At 37.6% G+C, this 7,186-nt stretch overlaps 1 long non-coding RNA gene across 1 annotated transcript; it reads left to right on the forward strand.

Moving 5' to 3' along the window:
- Positions 1–251: 251 nt before the first annotated feature.
- On the forward strand, positions 252–5,754 carry LOC131527873 (uncharacterized). The gene is made up of 3 exons (XR_009267803.1): positions 252–348; positions 3,606–3,653; positions 4,367–5,754. It is a non-coding gene; the product is annotated as an uncharacterized LOC131527873 (long non-coding RNA).
- The last annotated feature ends 1,432 nt before the right edge of the window (positions 5,755–7,186 follow it).

Below are 7,186 nucleotides of genomic sequence, written 5' to 3' on the forward strand. Positions count from 1 at the left end.
TTTTTGTGCATAAGATTGAAATTTCTTGAGGTCTTATTGAGATAATACATTAAATATTTGTACTAAAATAAATACTGTATGTCACCATTGGATTACTAAACTAAGTTGCAAAATGGTGCTAAAAAAGTTCAAAAAATACATTGAAAATGGTAACCAGTTACAGCACCTAAAAATATCAATATAATCTTCCCATTCTACATTTTATTAATATTATTTAACTGATTTTGTTCTATTATTTCAGCAGAATGGATCCAGTTTGCATGACTCCAGGGTAATGTGGGATTAAACGGAAGGAGACCTGAGCTTGCAGTCAGGTCATATCCTGGAAGGAGCTTGTTTCCTGTCATGGTACTGTACATTAATAATGCATACTTGTCTGAGCAGGGTCTGTGCAGGGTGACATGCATTTTGCTGCTGTCAGGCTATAGACAGACTATTACCCTCTTTATCTGTATAGTGACAAGCTGGTTTACACAACGAAACAGTCTTTCCAATTTTATTGTGCAATGCATCGTCAATGTATTTTCCAATTGAGTAGTTTTCTCCCCCCCCCCCCCCATGCTCTGCATCGCCAGGAAATGACAGGGTACACGCAGAACGCCCACTTGACTCCAAACTCTTCCTGGCAACACTGTACATCACTCTGTTTTTTTGGCCAGTGTTTCTCACAATCATAACCACGAAACGGACATGTGCTGTGTTGCGCTTATCATGTGACTCATGCATTTGAGTGCGGCGTAACCATGACAACCGCAAGACATGCTGCATGGTTTAGTGAGCGTCAATTCAGATATTAGGTGGTAAACTTGTAAACATACAAATAAATAAATATCTGAGAAAGAATATCAGAAATATTTGTACATATGGAGCCTGTTTAAGCAATAAGCCACTTGAGGCCGTATAGTGATTGCGAAATGAAGCAGAGTGCTTAAAATCCTTTTAACCATGGTAAAATCATTGTAATGCATTGCCTCAAGTGTTTTTTTGCTTTTATAACATGACAGCAATAGCGAAATGTATTCACCCTCATGCCATACAAGTTGTAAATGAGTTTGTTTCTTCATCAGAACAAATTTGCAGAAATGTAGCATTATGTCACTTGCTCAGCAGTGGATCCTCTGCAGTGAATGGGTGCCGTCAGAATGAGAGTCTAAACAGCTGATAAAAACATCAAAATAATCCACACCAATCCATCAGTTAATGGCGTTTACAGTAACTTCATACTGTCTCTTCGGGAAAAATATGGCTCTATAATCCATAATAATGCTTCCTCTAGTGAAATAAACCATCTCAGTTGTCCTCTCACATCAAAATCAACCAACATGTTTGTTTACAACTGTTTTGGACTGTTTTTGCTTGTAAGCGGTGCTTGATCTGTGCATATTTCATACATCACAAGATGTCAATTGATGGACTGGAGTGGTGTGGATTACTTGTGGATTATTGTGATGTTTTTATCAGCTGTTTGGACTCTCATTCTGATGGCACCCATTCACTGCAGAGGATCCATTGGTGAGAAACTGATGAATTGCTGCATTTCATCAAATCTGTTCTGATGAAGAAACAAACTCATCTACATCTTGAATAGTCTGAGTAAGTAAATTTAAAAAAAATTGACATTTTTGCATGAACTATTCCTTTAAGCAACACTGTTTTCAACACTGATAATAGTCAGAACTGTTTTTTGGGCAGCAAATCAGCATATTAGAATGGTTCCTGAAGGATTATGACACTGAAGACTGGAGTAATGATGCTGAAAATTCAGCTTTGATCACAGCAATAAATTACATTTTAAAATATATTTAAATATGATATTTCACAATATTATTGTTTTTACTGTATTTTTAATAAAAAAATGTAGCTTTGGTGAGCAAGAGACTTCTGACAAAAATATTCAAATGTCTTAACGAACCTAAACATTTGTGTTTGCGTTTGCATGTGCGTGTGGTCACGTCACACACTGTAATCGTATACACACATTTACTTAAGAACCATTAATTTTTCACTGACTATTAACCTCTGCTATTGAAATCCTCCAAGAGGTTAATAACATGGAATTTCTTGTTTGTTGTAAGAATGGACTCAATCATTCCCAAATGAATTTAGACTTTTGATAAACATGAACCCTCAGCCACATGTGACTAAAACTTGGATCCAGACAGTAAGCTGAAAACCTGACCTTGATTAGTCTCAAAGAGACATTTCTGAGGAACCCTGCCAAACCACAGCGACATGGGAGATCACCACCAGCTGCTTTAGTTTTGGGCTTTTTTGTTAGTGGTTGTTCACATGAGAACAACGGTTTACATGTCTGGTATTTTTGGGGTACAGTATTATCTGGGGACCATTGCATTTTAATAATGTTTTACAGAAAACATCCAGACAATGTGTGAATATTGCTTTATGGAATTATATGGTAAAGTCTGTATTCATAGTTTTAGAGCCTCTCAGAATCTCGCAATCATCTCAGCTGGATGCCATTGAAATGCTCTTCCCACACAAAACATCTTGCCTTTTTTTTCTGACGGAAGTGTTTTCATTCTGAAAGACTGGACATGTGCACACAATGTTCTAAAGCATAGAGAAACTTGCATCCGCAGTCCATTTTACTGAAGTAATGTGACATTTCCCAGAAATAAGGAACAAGGGAAACAATAAGAAACAAGGGAAGATTTCTCAGTGAGATACAAATGTGGAGACTTGTTCTTTAATCATCAGGAATTGATTGCATGATGGAAAATGTCTCTTTATGACAGGACTTTAGTGGAGAGGGGTTGAAAAATAAGAGAAATTGGTGATTGTTAGCTTAACATACTCAATGTGGACCCCATTTGACCTGCCCTGTATTGACAAAAATCACAGCTCTGTGTGTGTGTGTTTCCATAATCTTTCATTTCTTACATGCATAAAAAATTGAAGTGCACACCCTGCTGACACTGTATTGTGAAACGACTTGTTCTTTTAAGCAGAGAAAAGAGTGAAAACACAATGACATGTGTCAATCATGTGCCTGTGTGTGTCACTGATTTCAGTCGTGCTGTAATTATATGAGAAAAGCTTTTCACAAAGTTATTCTTCTGCATGTCAGTCGGCTCGCGCTGTCAGACGGCTGTGGAATGGGCCTGTCAAAGACAAATAGAACAAAATGAAACAGACAAATTGCTGTGAGCCTGAATTGCAAAAAGATTCGCAGCCTGGAGACGAGGGAGGCTTTGCCCCGACGTGTGTCAGGCTCTGTGCCAAAATCTAGTGAACAGCCTCGCTGACTACATAGGCAACTACCAAAGTGAACTGAATGTTAATCATAGGCAACTTGTCCTATACACAAAGTACTTGACTAATCCTCATGAGTTGAATCTGATGTTGCACCGTCTGGACCAAACAAATACTAAGTGAAATAAAATGAGATTGAGCTGCTTGTATTTGTATCTATTTAATGTCTGGCTGTGAGTGTGCCTCGGATGCCTATAATGCTGCCTGTAAAACAGATGTTAAGGCCAAAGGGCTCTATGCAAGTACATAAGCACAATCGATTTGCAAGCTTTCAGCATTTCGTTGCAATCTCAGCATTAAAGTGGGAATTATGAGCTAATTTTCTTTTTCAGATCAGCTGCTGTCAGGGAAGAGCAACAGTTTGAAGAGAAACTTGCTAGGTAAGTTAAAATTACTAACAGTATTTTTGGAGCTAATGACCTGAATGTATTTGGTATAATGACACAGAAACTGAACAGAAGTTCATGTGTATAACTGCACACTTGCAATGTGTTTGACTTGCGTTCAGTACATTTCAGTCTTAAGTAAACTGGTACAAAGTTTAAATGTAGCTTTCAAGCTATTTTATGTACAAGTTAAATTACACTAAGTTTGGGGTAATTGAGATTTGAAAAAAGTCTCACTAAGTGCTCAACAAGGCTGCATTTATTTGATCAAAAATGCAGAAAAATTGTAAATATTATTACAGTTTAAAATAACTGTTTTCTATTTGAATATATTTTAAAATGTAATTTATTTGTTTGATGCAAAGCTGGATTTCTAGCATCATTAGTCCAGTTTTCAGTGTCACGTGATCCTTCAGAATCATTCTAATATGCCGCTTAAGAAACATTTCTGATTATTATCAATGTTGAAAACAGTTGTGTTGCTTGATTCCTTGTTGATTCCTTTTTTATGCATCCTTGCTGAATAAATTAATTATTATTAGTATAAAATAAGTATTAATTTGTTGCACAAAACTCCCAAACTTCTGCACAGTAACTCAAGTACAAAATATTACTTGTGTTTAACTTTTCACTCTTAAAGATGAAGCTGCATTGTGTTTTGTGCATTGTGCATTGTGCATTGTGACCATTGACAGACTTCATTGCAGTGAACTCTTTTGCGATTGGCATCGTCTCACACGTGTGAGCGCCAGTGCTCTCCTCCTCTTAATGAGAGTGGATGCTGATGGCCGTTATCGAGTCCTTCCGTTTGCCTCCCCATGGCGCGCTCTTCACAGGGGGCCGCAGGAGTTCAGCGCTCAGCCCCTCAAGTATCTATCAGCTCTGCGTCACCGCCAAATCACCATGGCGATAGCGGCGCTCAGGGCCCTGAATGAGGCACCCGCTCTGTTTGAGACGTCTGCAGAGCCGCGAGGATGCAGCGACGAGGCCGTGGAACAATACAGGGAAATTAGACATCAAAAAAAGCTTTAATTTAAAATTCTGATGCATTCTTCTCAATAACGAGAGTGCTGTTTTTGATGCTGTTGAGACCATATATTGCTCTGCTCTGAAGGACATCTGATTGTGGTGAGGTCTTCAATTAGGACACGCCTCTCTCAACCTGCTGATGTACAACTGGAAATTAAGTGTTTTGTGTTTTTCCTCCTTTTTGCCATGGAAACACTTCAGCAGCTATTGATTTTGAGATTTTTTCCTATCTGTTGAGAACATTCATATAACATTCATAATAGTGCTTTCCAGGAATATGCTACACTTTGGTGCATTTTTAATTATTAAAGGGGTCATCGTATGACCATTCTCCACAAGTTGATATGATTTTTTAGGGTCTTAATGAAAAGTCTATAACGTACTTTGATTAAAATTTCTCAGTGGTAGTGTAAAAAACACCTTTCTTTTCCCTGTCAAAATCAGCTCTGTTTTCAGCAAGCCGTTTTTTAGTCCATGTCGCTTTAAATGATAATGAGCTCTGCTGACCCCGCCCCACTCTTCCATGTAGTGAAGAACTGATTTACTTTAGCCATGAAACTGGCTAACTAGCACATTATTAGGAAAGGCGATTTGCAAAGATTCATAAAAACCCTTATAATCACTTCTTCTGTAGGTAAGGCTGGATCACAAATGATTTGTGCGAACATAGACGCATTTAGGCAGATCGGAGATCGGCCCATTCTCCTTCAAAAACTAAAGTAACATAAATCGTCAGGAGTAAATGACGACTGCTGTGTTCATTATTATATCCAACAACAAAACGCCTCAATCACTTAATCGGAAACATCTTGTCCTCCCCTGCACCGCAGTCAACACAATGGCGGACAGCTCTGTTCACTCAGGGCGGGTCTAAGTTAAGACGGCCTTGTCAATCAACTATCGTGGGAGGGGCCTGTGCAGAACTACGTCATTCTGACAGGGCTCTCAGAACAGCCTGATTTGAGAAAGGGGATCCCATACTTTCAGTTCTTTGTTCATTAGGGACCAGGTATCGCTTTTCAATTCACTCAGCCAACAGTGAACGCAGTTCTGAACTTACTCAGAGGGCGCAGAGTGGTTATAATACCCTCAAGTGAGCTGCGCCTGCATACTCATAACAAAAAGCATATTTTTTCCTATAACCACGAGAGCTACACCGTGTTAAGCCAGTGACCGTCAGAAATCCAAAGTCTCCTTCATGGTGCCCCCCCATGGTTCATCCATTAGTGCTTTGGTGTGATCTGTCCTGAGCGCCAATTCAAAAATAAGGAAATACATAATCATCAGTTGTTCAACGATGAATCTAAGAGTAAAATGTCTACCTGAGTTCAAGAAAATACATAGAATGGAGCATATGAAATACACTCCACACTACGGGCTTATTCTGGCTACAGAATCGTGATGACTGATTTGCAACTTTCCCTTAAATACTACCAGAACAAAAGGCCCATAAACATTTATTCTCTGCCCCAAAACAGATACAGATTACAACTGTGTATGGGGGATGAGAAACCTCCGAAGGAGCTGTTCTCATGCCCCAAATGGTCACACCTGGTGTAGAGCAATGTTTATCAGATTTTGAAAGGAGACCGCCCCCACAACAGAAGCACAGAAGTTTTCAATATTTCTCATAATATAAGTGACTACTGTGAAATTGAGACCAATTTACCCATTGCACCGAGACCTTTAAAATGATACCAAACATGAAAGGGAAAAACAACATTGACAAGATATAACACTTATGAATATGGATATTCTTGCTTTTTGGGAAAGAAGAGTGAGGGAGGGGCAGGGGGGAGAAGGAGGAGGAAGGGGGTCGTAAATGATCAAGGAGATAAGTTTGGTCAAGGTAGTGTTATTATTTGTTCTCTTTGGAGATCTCTTCTTTAGATTAGTGTTATGGTTTTATTGCATGGTATCTGTCTTTGTGGGAGTTCCTAAGTTTTGGCCTCAGAATTAATTTCATAAGGAAATAAATTCACACCTTGCAGGGATTTAAAAAAAAACACTGGGTGGATTTTTATCATTATAGGATTCAAGTGGATGCACTTCCAACACACATTTATGTTCAAACATCCAATGACCCCTTTAAATGACAAATGCCCTGTTTTTTTTTTTTTTTATTGTATTACAATTTTTATTTTATTTTCTGTAGTGAGAACCATTAGATATGTTAGATAAATTAACCTAGCATGAAAACCATTTTAAACGCATAACAAAGTGATGATTTTGACTTGCTCCATCTTAGAGTAATATAGTAATAATAATAATAAGAAGAAGAAATAAGAAAGATTTAAAAAGTAACATATTTATATATCTTTAATATATTAGTCTATTTATGAATATTTTTATTTTAATAAAACATTTTTATCATAATGTATATATGAATGCATGTATAACACAATGGCATTTTTATTTTAATGTTTTTTAAAAAGAAAACATTTAATAATAAAATGTATTTATTACATATTAGTGTGTATATCAGTGTGTGTGTGTGT

This window comes from Onychostoma macrolepis, chromosome 02, assembly GCF_012432095.1.
Source record: "Onychostoma macrolepis isolate SWU-2019 chromosome 02, ASM1243209v1, whole genome shotgun sequence".
Classification (NCBI taxonomy): Eukaryota; Metazoa; Chordata; class Actinopteri; order Cypriniformes; family Cyprinidae; genus Onychostoma; species Onychostoma macrolepis.